The sequence below is a fragment of the Setaria viridis genome, chromosome 8, assembly GCF_005286985.2.
Source record: "Setaria viridis chromosome 8, Setaria_viridis_v4.0, whole genome shotgun sequence".
In the NCBI taxonomy this organism is placed as follows: domain Eukaryota; kingdom Viridiplantae; phylum Streptophyta; class Magnoliopsida; order Poales; family Poaceae; genus Setaria; species Setaria viridis.
This window is the reverse complement of record NC_048270.2, coordinates 8,606,984-8,620,336: the sequence shown is the minus strand read 5'-3', so window position 1 is coordinate 8,620,336 and position 13,353 is coordinate 8,606,984. Positions and strand designations below refer to the sequence as shown.

The 13,353-nt window shown below is 44.7% G+C and overlaps 1 long non-coding RNA gene and 2 pseudogenes across 1 annotated transcript; 1 reads left to right on the top strand and 2 right to left on the bottom strand.

The window, feature by feature from the left end:
- Window positions 1-3,168: 3,168 nt before the first annotated feature.
- Window positions 3,169-4,439, bottom strand: LOC117834038 (uncharacterized; annotated as a pseudogene).
- A 1,681-nt stretch (window positions 4,440-6,120) lies between these two features.
- LOC117866478 (uncharacterized) lies at window positions 6,121-10,899 on the top strand. The gene is made up of 2 exons (XR_011899053.1): window positions 6,121-6,785; window positions 10,756-10,899. It is a non-coding gene; the product is annotated as an uncharacterized lncRNA (long non-coding RNA).
- A 1,146-nt stretch (window positions 10,900-12,045) lies between these two features.
- On the bottom strand, window positions 12,046-13,091 carry LOC117834068 (2-alkenal reductase (NADP(+)-dependent)-like; annotated as a pseudogene).
- Between the last annotated feature and the right edge of the window lie 262 nt (window positions 13,092-13,353).

Here is a 13,353-nt window from a genome sequence, read left to right as displayed (position 1 = left end):
AATAGAGGGGCTAAATTTTAGCCCCCCATAATCCATTAGCCTCTCAAGAGGTGCTAAAATAGACTAAAAGTGCTAAAAGTGGTCCCCCTCCTCCAAAATTCCACCTGGTACCCTCCCCTCTTTCCTCCCCGCGCTCTTCTCTCTCCTCCGCGCCCGGCCTCTGCGCCCCGCGCCGCCCGCCCGCCGCTTGCCGCGCCGCCGCCCGCCGCCCGCCGCGCCGCCGCCCGGCCTCTGCGCCCCGCACCCCGCGCCGCGCCCGCCCGCCCCTGCGCCCGCCCGCCGCCCGCCGCGCCGCCTCCGCCGGTCCCGCCCGCCCCCGCGGCCTCCGCCGGCACCGCTGCCGCTGCCGGATCGAATGCGCCATCCTCATCTGGTGCCCGGCCTCGGCACCGCCGCCTCCGGTGCTGCTCCGTGACGACGACGGACGGAGCAGGCGGACGGAGCTCGTGCGGGGGAGCAGCGGCGAGCGCGACTTCGAGGCCGCCGTCGTTCTCGGCGTGGTGGAGCCCCTAGATGCGGCGTCGCTGCACTCCGACCCGGAGCTGGCGACGTCGGCGGCGGCATCCAGGGACGGGCCGTTGGTGGCTGGCGAGAGTGCGGCGGGGGAAGGGGCGACCGGCCCGGGAGCTCCGTGCTGGAGGCGGACATCCACCGCTTCGACGACGACATGGCCGCGAGCGATGGCCAGTAGCTAGCCACGGAAGACGGCCTGGTATGTGTTGGATAGGGTACAGATACAAGGCTATCCACCCTCCACCAGAAGTTGAGGGTAAAGGAGAGGGGTAAAAGAGTCTTTTGATAACCAAAGTGCTAAATTTTAGTCTCCCTCCTAAACACCCTAGGTGCTAAATTTTAGTCCATTTATTTGAGTGGGCTACAGGGCTAAATTTTAGCCCCTCCTCCCAAACAGGGCCGAAAGGGATATCCCTGCCGTGTGCGTGAACAAATGTGATGCTCGATGCCTAAGCGGTGCGGTGTGCCGTGTGCGTGAACAAAAGTATATCCCTGCCGTGTTGTCTACTCTCAAAATTGGTATGCCCTTTTATTCTAAGACAGAAGAACGTTTTCCGAATCCAAACTTCTCTAACCAGGCCATCAAGCGGTCAAACCCGTGCACCTGCAGGGGCTCGTTTCTGTACAATTTTGTTATTTGGATTATGATGCACTAATTTTGCAAATTTACTCTCTTTCAATAATATATGTTTGCAGAATTGATTGTGCACGGATCGTTAAATAATATAAGATAATCTACTCTTTCGGATATTGTTTTCTCACTGTTGGAAAATCTTGGAAACGATGTATCTTAAGTTTAAATGAATGTGATCCAGGAGATAACTTCAAATACCACATCACTCATGCATGCATGCATGATGAGATGACACTAAAATAGAATAGTATTTTTGTTTGACAAAATCAATTTACTGCACATGTTAGTGCGCTTGGCTACCGTATCAAATTTATTGTTAACACCATTTAACTTGATTGAAGGAATATACCGCAAATTAATCCATTACTCTTGCAGTCTTGTAGCATCTTAACTTTCAAACACATCTGCTTGAAAAAACCTCTCTTTGCGCAGATCACTGCCGCTCCCCAACCGCCCCCTCTTTGTGCTCCCGCACTCCCATGTCGGAGCGGTCGCTCTTTAGTCACTGCACTGTTCCACATCCTCATTCAACACCATCACCTACTTCGACTCAGCCATCCACATTCAGGCGGGCGTGGGTCGTCGGGCCTTCGGTACTTCCAATATCAACGTCTTTGCCGCTGACTAGCTTCTGCCTCCCTCCTCGGTGGTGGCTCTTCTGGAGATCTAGAGCTGGGAGGTTAAAAGGAGGCATGGTAGGGACAAGATGGAAGGGCATATGCGATAGCTGCCTGGTGTGGCAACAACATGGACTGTGGCTCTGGGATCCGAGATGCCAGTGAGTAGAAGAGCTTCCTGAAGGCAGCATTCCTCAACTCCGCCACCAACTTGACGTGCGTGGTAGCGGGTTCACGATGGCTATCGGCTCAGCTGCTACATGCCTTCTACGCTCGTAGCTAGAGCTGGGACTTGGGCCGTGCTATTTGTGGGTCGCTCGAAGCACGGTTTTTTAGTACGGCCCAGAGCATGGCACGACACGATAAATATTTTGGGCCATGCCGGCACGGTACGAACGCCAGGGTCATGCCGTGCCTAGGATCTCGGCACAACGGGTGGCACGGCACGGCATGTATTTTGGGTCAGCACGGCATGGAAATGATCCATTAGCAGATTTATAGACTATATCGTCCTAATATCATTGGTTGTGTCATATAGCCTAACATAGCTACTGCCATGAAGAAAATCACAAAATCTACCTTAATCATGATAACGATCGTTCATAACATAACAATGTTGCATTCTCGTATGGCCACAGACAGTCATAACATTTACCTACATCATCTATATAATAATATTTGTTTCCTCTATTAATTTTAGAATTTTTTTCCTACGTATGAGAGCAAAGTATGTGCAAGCAAAATGAGCACCAATAAAAGACAAGCACATGTATCGCGAGGATCGTGCTTGGGCTGGCACGGCACGAAGTCGTGCTGGCGTGTCATGGACCGTGCTTGGATCTAGTAAAAGATTTGTCGTGCCATGCCGTGCCTAGCGTGCCTAGAAGTCCAAGCACAATGCAGCCCAAGTCACGAGAGGGCCGAGCTTGGGCTGTGCCGGCTGGACCAGCATGGCACGGCCCAAGCCTAGCTTTACTCATAGCCACGTCGCCTAGGCACGCATGCTCACAGCGTGTGAGAGGAGGATGAGGAGGTGGAGAGAGAGTTGACGTGTTGGGTCCACTACCACATGTTTGCTAAGGTGGATTCTATCATGTAGGACCCATTGCAAAAGAACATGGGAAACTACTCTGACTTGGTCAAGAAGGCAACTAGACCTGTATTGAAATATAAAGTGTGTATGATTCTTGGTTTTCGTGTTCCAGGTGTCGTTCAGAAGTTCAGGGTGGAAACGTGGACTTTACTCAATTGGAAAATAAACTGCATTGTTGAAGTTGTTTATCAACTGCTAAGTGATATAACCTAGACCGGTTGTTACTAATGCTTACAACTAGAAGTTCAGATCTCGGATCCAAATAAAGTATCACGGTATTATAGTAAATCAAATAATCGTGCCTTATTCTTGAGTGTCCCAACTAACAAACATACCAGAATGCACGTACCCAGTTTAAAGTCTTCGCGTGATCCATGACATGATATAATTCCCAAGTTGCGGACCTACTATTGTTTCCAAGCATGGTGAAATCAATCTCTTTGTGGAAGAGTAAAGCAGCAACTATCTTGGGATTGCACCTTTGGACTGCGTGATGCAGAGCTGTTCTTCCAGTTGCATCTCGCATGCTAACAAGTTTCCGAAGTTGTGGTGATTCCAGAATGAATTCGAAGAACTCCATCCGACCGTGACATACAGCTTCGTGAAGACAAGTCCAACCGTTGGCATCGGAATAGGGAGTATCTGGACAATGGTCAATAAGCATCAGGGCAACGGTAACACGGCCTTGATATGCGGCAGTGTCAAGGAGAGTACATCCATATGAGGAGACAACATGCCCCAGAGACCAATTGTGTTCTAACAATACTCTTAGCATGTCAACCTTGTCCCAAATTACAGCCAGCTTCATTGTGGAGCTTCTCCTATATATTGGTTCTTTTCTGGCCAACCAAGGACGTTTCTCAAAAATCATTTTAGCTATAACTGAAAGCAAATCAAGGCACCGACAATAGTGGTTAACAACCATGGCTAATCTTAGAGAAGAATAAGTTACTGTTGATGGTAATTTGAGTTTCTCATTTACCATAGCTACACATTATAGATTGGCATCAGACTGGTCTGACCTGAATTCCCATTTTTTACGGCAGCGTGCAGAGCATTGTAGCCACAGGCCCCCACATCAGCAGAATTCTGGATTTTCAACAGTTCCACAGAAACATCTCTGAAACCTCTCAACACCGCGATGAACATGGGTGACTCATTGTACTTGTTCACAGCGCGTGATAGCTCGGGCTCTGCTTCTATCAGCTCCAATGCGAGGTCTGTATGGCAGCTGCGAATGACATAGAGGAGCGCATTGCATCCATTCGTGTCTTGCTTAAAGATTGCCTTCCTCAGCCGCTGGCCACAGCAGCATGTGAGAAAAAATGATGCCAAAGATGTATGGCCGCTTGTCAAGGCTGTGAGCAGTGGCGTCTCGCTGTCCACGTTGCCGCAGCAAGGAGGGAAGGGTCCAGCTCCACGGTATCCTTGCAGAACTTCTCATGCCCATGGATGGAGGATATGTGGAGGCAGTTGTTCCTTGCGGAGTTGTTCCAAGCAGCACACCTGAGTTATCCATAGCCAACTGCTTCAGCCGTTCAGCATCACCGGATTTGGCTATGTCTAGGAGTCCTCTATCCATCCTTGCCCCTCTTGTTGCACTAGAGCTTCTGCTAGTTGTACTGGTCTCCTATATCCTTCTTGTGGGTTTAGTCAAAATAGGTGCCTTGCTATCAGATATGTTCAGAAGAAGATATTATGAACCTTATATCAGGAAAGTAGTAGGATGCAAGAAAAGTTTAAAAGATTTTCTGAACCTTATTCGACATTGGCAGAATAACTAATGATGCTTTGATGCAACAGTAAAAATTGGAATAAACATAGAAATATATAGCGACTTACAGTGACCACCTGGGTAAAAGGAGAGGGTAGGCGTACACAGAGGGGCCGGGGCTGCCTGTTAATGTTTCACAGTGAAGCAAAAAGAGTTAAGAAGCTTTCATGCAAAAAAAAACCCCTTATTGTCGCACCTGCTACACTAAGAATGTGTTCATTCAATCATCCAGAGATATGATGTAAACGTCCCACTTAACGTATTATTCAATTCTATAACACGGCTCTGAATATGGTAAATTCCGTGTATGGAGGCCACCCAACCACATAAAATCTTCCCACTTGTTAACTATCCTAGCTATATTACTGCCATTGACTCAATGAACCAGGCCACCAACTGCGCTCATGATTGTTGAGAAATTCCTGCATGCTTGTTTTTTTGAAAGTTTGAGAAAGTCATATGCCATGTATTACTGTCAGTTACTTGGAAATAACCAGTTTGACCACCAGAGAAGCGATTGTCCGTATCCTTTTGGAACCAACCTCTAACTGACCATCATAGCTAACTGTGACTTGTTGTGGAGTAAATTGACGTCTATGTATTGCTCAATGCAAAAGAAGAGCAGTTGGTGAGCTGTGGACTACAAAAGGTAGGAACAGATATAGAATCTTGGACCTAGACAAGACAAGCCAAAAATTAATGTGAAAAATAGTTGAATGCTAAATAGGAAAAACACTAACTAATATTTTCCCTTTTCTTACTGAGAAAAATAACACTGTGATATCCAAGAGCAGCTGCCTATATGACACTGTTTTATCCATGATAATGAATCCTATTCTAGTTTACAGTATTAGAGAACCTATCCACCCTTGGTCCAGCACATGCATACCGGTTAGCATCAGTACGTTCTAACAGTCATCGCCCCTAGAAATGTAGGAGGCGGGTATGTATAGCAGTGCACCATCAGGAATGAATTGAAACAGAAAACTATACTACATAGTTTAGTCACAGTTGGTGGATTCAACTGATACTAAATGTGTCATTGTATTTCGATGAAGGTGTGGCTCCTTTAGTACAAGTCCAGGGGTCAGTATGTCACACTCTAAAATAATAATTTTCTCATAATTTTCAAAATTTTCAAATATTTATTTTCTTGAAAGCAAATTTAGTATAGGAAAACAATTGATGTTTTTTCTGAATTAAATAAAATGGTTCTGTGTGTTGCATTCATGCCGATGCATTTTGGTGTTTCATGAGTGAAAATATTTTAAAACACGATTAGATAATGTTTAGGATTTTCTGAGAATTTTCCAAATTTTTCTGGAACTTATTCTCATTTTTCTAGAGATAAATCTATTTATTAGAAGGTTTTATAATCCTTTTCACGAGCTTCAAGTATTTTATTTGGAGTTCTCGTGTCCCAAACTATCTCTAGGAATGTTTCTGAAATTTTTGGAATTTTCAGAGTATTATTCATGGTTTAAAAGATTTATCTAGAGTTATTTGGATTTTTCTTTCGCGGAAAACATTTCTGGAAAAAAAGGAAAATCTATCCTTTTCCTATCGGGCCGAGCCCGTGGGCCCTACCCGCTCCGACCGGCCCAAGTCTGTCACGGACACGGCGCGCCGCCGCCGCTAGTCTTCCTTGGCGTGCGTGCCACGCCCAGTCCCCATCCCGTGGCCCTACAAAGGGCGAAGCTCGTCGTCCTGCGCGCCCTGCTGCTGCTCGTGCCGTCCTCGCGCAGCACCACCCACGGCCACCGCCGCTCGCCGGAGCTCGCCAAGCAGAGCGCCGCCGCGCCTTGAACCGCCGTTTTGCCGCGCCTGACGATCGCCGGAGAGAGCCGACACCGTCTGGAGCTCCGCGACGTTCAGCTGTAGCTCCGCCACCACTCGCCATCCTCGTTCCGCCACCGAATCGACGTCTACCAAGGTTGCCGGAGCAAGCACTGCCACCGAGCGTCGATTCCCCGATTCGCGGCACCTAGAGCACCACCGGAGCAAGAGAATGTCGCCAGGAAGTCAGTGAGGCCGAGCGTTCGTCCGCCAGCCGCTCCCCATCCCCGACCTGCTCCGGAGCGCCGCCATCACAAGGGAGCCGGAGTCATCGCCCCTTCTCCAATTTCCGGCCTGATCCGCGAGCTTCCAACCCCGGTGAGCACCTCCACGATGTCCCCACGCCCTGTTCTTCCACTTCCCCACCTCGGCCGAGCCCCTTGAAGCTCGAATCGCCGGCGATTAGAACGCCCAGAGCAACTATCCGCCATGGCTGAAATCCCCTGGAGCTTATGCGATTAGGTCCCTAGAGTTTCTTGTAATATTTAGTTGTTTCCCTATGTCTTGCAAGATTCACAGATAACCCCCTAGGAGTTCTCAATCTTCACAAGCAGATCCAACCTGAGCTCTTTTACAGATCTAGACCTAACTTTTGTCCTATTCGCGAATACTGTTTACTGTGTCTCGAGAATATTCCTTGCTAGCCCCAATATTTTTTTGTTAATCGCGATCAGATTCCTAATCCTTGTTCACCTCCTAGTTTAAACATTTTAGCTCCGTTTCAATCGGTTCTTATTGCGTTAGATTCGTATCAACTCAAACTATGTGTTAGAAGTATTTTTAATCATGTTCTGTGTTTTTAAAATTTATTTAAAATATTAAGGTGATAAATTGCTTATACAACTGTTTCCTAATTAAAAGCTAATTAGATCTTTACCTCACCTTGATAATTAAATATTAATTTGGTTAATACCTATTGAACTAGTTTTTCTAATAAAATCTAATTAAGTGCTACACCACGATTGTTCATATATAAACTCAATTTTATTAATATTTATTTAATTTGTTTTATAAATAAAAGCAACGTAGGTTATATTTCAGGTTGTTTATAATTATTAAATGTTAATTTGACTCGATTAGCTCAACACTAATCATAAAGCTTTGCGTTTAGATGTTTTCACCTAAGCTATTTTCTGAATAAGTGTTTAATTTGTATAATTTATACATGCACATTTACAAGTAAAATTTGGTTAAGTTTTATTGCGATTTTTCATATACTAATATAATTTGAGTTAATTCTAACATAAGGTGTTTCTTTGAAATAATCTTTACACAATATTTTATTGAGTTAAAATATATCTAGCACATAGTCTTTTGTTGTTTGATAATAATTCAAATCTCTCGATAGCTGCCTTTTCAACTTTAGTTCTGTTTTAAGTGTTTGTTGCATCCTCGCGATCGTAGAATTGATCCCTATCTTTTAGTTTGCTCTTTTAAATATTTTCTTTTGATTGGTGTATTGTTCTTAGTTGTGATTGTTTGTTGATTGATGCGAGTAGAAGGAATGTTGTTCGAGAGCTTTGAAGAGCAAGAGCTAATTATAAGCTAAGCAAGTGTGAGTTTTTGTCCTAATAACTTTATTTAATCACTATTGCATCTGCTTGCATTTAATATTGATGGGTCTTATTAAGGTTTACCTAGTTTTTATGATCATTTCTTGTCAACCTGGGTTTATCTTTCTGTTGGGTAGCTATGCTTACCTGCTATACTTGGGTTATGGTGGTTTTAATATACTCAATGATTAAATTTCTTTTATTTGTCCTATACCTTCCATTAATACAAGATCACCATGCTTAATTGGAACATCGAGCAACCACCTAGGAAAACAATGCAACCACAAGGCTATATGGCTCTGCCTTGGCTAATTAATTAGAAACTCTAGTTTGGGGTAATCTTACCGCAAGGGTAAGAGGGGGGACTGGGTCGTTGTATAACTCGGTCCTCTTGGGAAGTGGGCTTGTTAGGACACTATACCCATTAGGGAGGTTCATGCACGCCAGATACCGAAACCTTAGCAAGTTACCACTTATTAGGAAATCTTTGTAAAGGCCTCGTAGTGAATCCCTATCTACTCACACTACAACATAAACCTCAAGTAGAGACACTTTTGTATATATATTTTATGATTTGTCCTTATGAATATGTTTTAACGTATTATAAAGATATTTTTTTGGCACTTTAGAAAGTGTCATATGTATTGAGACACTATTTGAGGTATTTTCAACCATAGAGACATTTTCTTAAGTCATTTTTGTAAAATGCCAATATATAATATTTGGGACATACTTGAGACACTTAAAAATTGACCTTATCCCCGTAAAGACATAGTTTGAGACATTCGCTGTAATATCTTGAGGTACTATTTAGACTATTGAGATATACTCATAAGAAATATACTAAGTAAATATGCAACAATTGGTGCGAGGTTGAGTTGGCTAGTAGGTGGAGTGTTAAGCAATGTAGTATGAGGTCTTAAGTTTGAAGATCCATCACTCCAAAATTATTATATTTTTGCAATATATTTCTAATCATCTAGAAGATAGAGATATAATATCATGCCATTATCACATGTTTTTATAAACAAAATATATCTGTGCCGGTACTTAGGCTAGACCAGCATGGATATTTTCAACTATCCATACCAGCATACTATAAGTGCGGTGCAGATAGTTTTTCATGTCAGAATTGTACGATGCTAGCACATATAGAAAACCCAGATCAATCCAAATTTAAATGCTGAGAAAAAGAATATTCCAGAACACACGAGATATATAATTAATTTAATATATATCTCGCATATATAGAGTTTTTGCACGCTCAATGTGATCACAGATATGCCAAATATCGTGATAGCCTCCCAGTCACGTGTCATCACCACAATGGTGATAGCCTCGACGCGATGGAAGGAAATGATCTCGTTCCACCACTTCCACGCGTCTGGCTGTGGAGACGATTTACATCAATAATGCATGGTTGATGGAAGAAGGGCGAGCACTGGACAAGATTGCGTAATAAGGATTTTGTTAAACAGGTCGATCTGATGTTAAACCCTCCTAACCTAATTTTCGATGAAGGCAACAACTTTTTCTTCCCTATTGCAGTAAATCTGATGTTAAACCCTCCTAACCTAATTTTCGATGAAGGCACCAACTTTTTCTTCCCTATTGCAGTATAGATTCGATATGTGGATGTCATAAATAAAAAATAATTATGCTCATCAATGGATGGCATCCATCCTCTAACAACTGCAGGCTCATCATTAACTATACAACAGATTTCATGAATGCTCACATATAATTGTATGGGTGTGTATACCGTGAAATTATGGGTATCTTTGGTACGAATATATGTTGAGGAACCATATGAAAGTATTCTCCACAAATTATAATATATCTTCCAAAATGTATATGTCGTCCACAATATCCACAAATGAGACTATCGGCACGGCAATGCAAGTATTAAACGCTTCGATTAAGTACATCTGTCCTTATTTTGACAACTACAACCTCATCCCATTAACTAACCAACATAATTTCAAGAAATCCTCATTCATACAATTTATGAGTGAGGATTCAATGATATTATTAAAAGGAGTATCTTTCATACAAAATAGACATTGTGGACCGATACTATTATATTCTACATGAATGGTAGCATATCATGCAATGTATTTGAGTATCTATATATCTTCCAACAGTATCCAAAAAAGTTTCTAAACGCACAGAAGTTGGTGGGGTTGCAGGGTGCTTTCTTTCCTATATATAGGACCAAATATGCTGGCGTTTTGGACAAACAGGATCCTTCCACAGCCACCTACTAGTGTAGCAACAACATGTTGCCTGCAAAATTGGCATTTCTTCTCCTGCTAGTGTGTGCCGTAATTTCACTGGATCCAGTAGCCACTGATGGGCCATGTACTGAAGAACAGAAGGCAAACATCGTACTCCACTGTAGACAATACATCAAGAAAAAAGGTCCAGTCTTAGCCCCATCATATCTTGACGAGTGTTGTGTGGCTGTGAGAGCAGTGCCTGATAGGGACATGAAATGCATTGTTCGCCTACTTTCAAATAAACAGAAGAAAAAATACGATGATGATAAGATCCTGCGTTTCCATGATCTCTGCGATCTCGACAATGAGCCTCCTCCTGCTCATCAGGTAGGAATGGGTTGTCCTCGTAATAAAGAAATTATCGGTTGCTGATACGTCAAACAATATTCTCTATCCTGATGACTGAATAAATACATGTATCCTTCTAACACTTGTTCTTCAAATGCCCTCTGCTAGGTCATGCTGTCAAAGTGAAGGCTGTAAACCCTGATGGAGTATGACGATAGCGAGGTTGAATAATCAAACCTGCTAGTTAATAAAATCGTTCAGTGTGTAATCGTTTGATATGTACTCTGTTAAAGGAAAAGAGTTTGTTGTTTATATGTTTATGCCCTTTAATTTCCCTTTGAGCATTTTCTTTATCTAGGACACACCGCATATGTCTTCTGGACGAGAGACAGAAGAGAACTATGAACAAACTCAAACCATTGCAGTTACAGTAATCATGGGATACATGGCCCTTCATTGAGTTCCATCTCATTGAATGCTTCAAACTTAGCAGAATTGAGTACCACATAATTTAATTTCCTCCCTCCTAACAACAGAGCCTAACAAACCATAAACTCTCTCCCTACTTACACAGAATCTTGTTTTCCTCCGTTCAGGTCCCCTGTACCAAAAGAAAAACACTACATCGGACGGCTGCTTTGTACCGTCCCCCCACGCCCTTGCCCTTCCCAAATCATGCGATGGACTGTGGCTGCCGTACAGTTGCCCCCTCGTATGTCACCGCCGCCAACTTCTTTTCTTCCGTACGTTCTGCTGACCCTCAATATCCTCCACTCCGAAGCTAAAGATGCCCTAGGTGCCTTGCTCCTTGAATCCTTTTGAGCAAGAAAAGTTATGTATATAGTAAAGAAAAGCCAAAATGAATAGTAATTTCGGATGGAAAGATCATATATATATATACACACACTAAATAATACCCTGGGTACGGAATAGCTTTTTCTGTACCCGAGCCCACCCGCCGGACCAGCATCGCTCCTGACCTCCCGCCGATTTTTTCCACCCCGCCTCCACGGTCTTTTTTCAACCTTTTTCTCCAGAACGTGGGTCATCCGCCCCACCGCGTTCAGTTTTCCTTTCCCCGTTTCGTTCTCGACTCCAATCGCCATCCGCCGCTGCCGCTCGCCATCCGCACCCGCCGCCGCCGCTCGCTCGCAGCTGCCGTGCCGCCCCTCTCCTCCTCCGCATCGATCCCGCGCAAATACGCTGGCGTTTTGGACACCCGTAGCACTGTTAATGGCTTTGAGGATTATTACAGTGCGGCTTCTCTTGTACCATCGCAATACCTTTTGTTAGAAAAAATAAATATCCTCGGCCTCTGCAACTACACGGCAACCAAATTATTTTAACAATTTTTAGCACAAAAGATAATCACAAATAATAGGGAAGCAAGTACAAAAACAAAAGGCAAAATCATAGCAGATTCTATTATTGCTTTCGAATCTATTGTTGGCGGAGATATCAACAGCAATGACTTCCAATATTTTACTTGCTGAGAAAACAGTCTCCCTCCCTTGTGTCCTCAAGCTCCAACAGAGAACACAATCTGAATGTCTTTATTCCTTCTATTACATAGGAACATAAAAAGTAACACACATCAACTTACTCCCTTGCAAGTGCCACGAGCTGTTTACCGACGTTTCTCCTGGAGAACAAACCGACTAGAGCCGCCGGCGCACTCTCAATCCCCTCAACGACGTCCTCACGATGGTGACCTTCCCCTCCATGATGTACCCGACCATCTCCTCCTCGAACCTTGAGTACATGTGGAAGTAGCCACCGACGTTAAACCCTTCCACCCGGACAGCCTTGGGGATGATGCAGAACATGTTGCGCAAGCCGTCTGGCTCCTGTAGGTTGTACTGCAAGATCATCCACAGACGGCGACCTTGCCGCCATGGCGCATGTGCAGCAGTGAGGCATCCAGCATCGCGCCACCAACGTTGTCAAAGTAGATGTTGATGCCATCTGGGAGGCACCGCTTGAGCGCCGCAGCAAGGTCAGTCTCCAACTTGTAGTTGAAGGCGTCGTTAAAGCCGAACTTGGTCTTCAGGAAACAGACCTTCTCGTCGGAGCCGGCGCTGCCGACCACATAGCAACCTGCTATCTCGGCGAGCTTACCAGCAACCTGCCAGACGGCACCTGATGCGGCAGATATGAACACAGAATCGCCTCTCTTTGGCCTCCCGACCTCCATAAACCCGGCATATGCAGTGAGCCCAGTCATGCCTGGATGAGAGTTGTAATGAACGGTCGTGATATGTGACCGGCAGATTTTCGAAGGAATAAGAAGAAAATTGGTGCATGATGTTATCATCAACTCGCTGATCAAGAACACCTGTATAGCAGGAGAGCGGCAGCTCGGTGTGCTTGATCTTGAAAAGGGATTAATTCTGGCTGCGTGACGACGGTGTACTCCTCCCATGCGCTCATCCCCCAGACATGGTTGCCGGCGTTGAACTCGGGGTGCGTTGAGTCAATCACCTTGCCGCGACGGTGAAATTGGCCAAGGCCTGATGAACAAATAACACACAAAATTCCTTCATCTCGGGTTCCAATGTAGTTTAATGCCCCAAATGCAATCACGCTTACCAATTGACCAATAAAAGGTGGCCCGAATATAATACCTACCTCTCCGATGACAAAGTCTCGGGCTGGCACGGTGGCGCCCTCGTTGTGCTTGCTCATGCGGCCGTGCATCCAGGGGTCGCATGACAGGTACAGGTTCTTGACGAGCACGGCCGTCGACCCAGCTGGCACGCGTAGCTC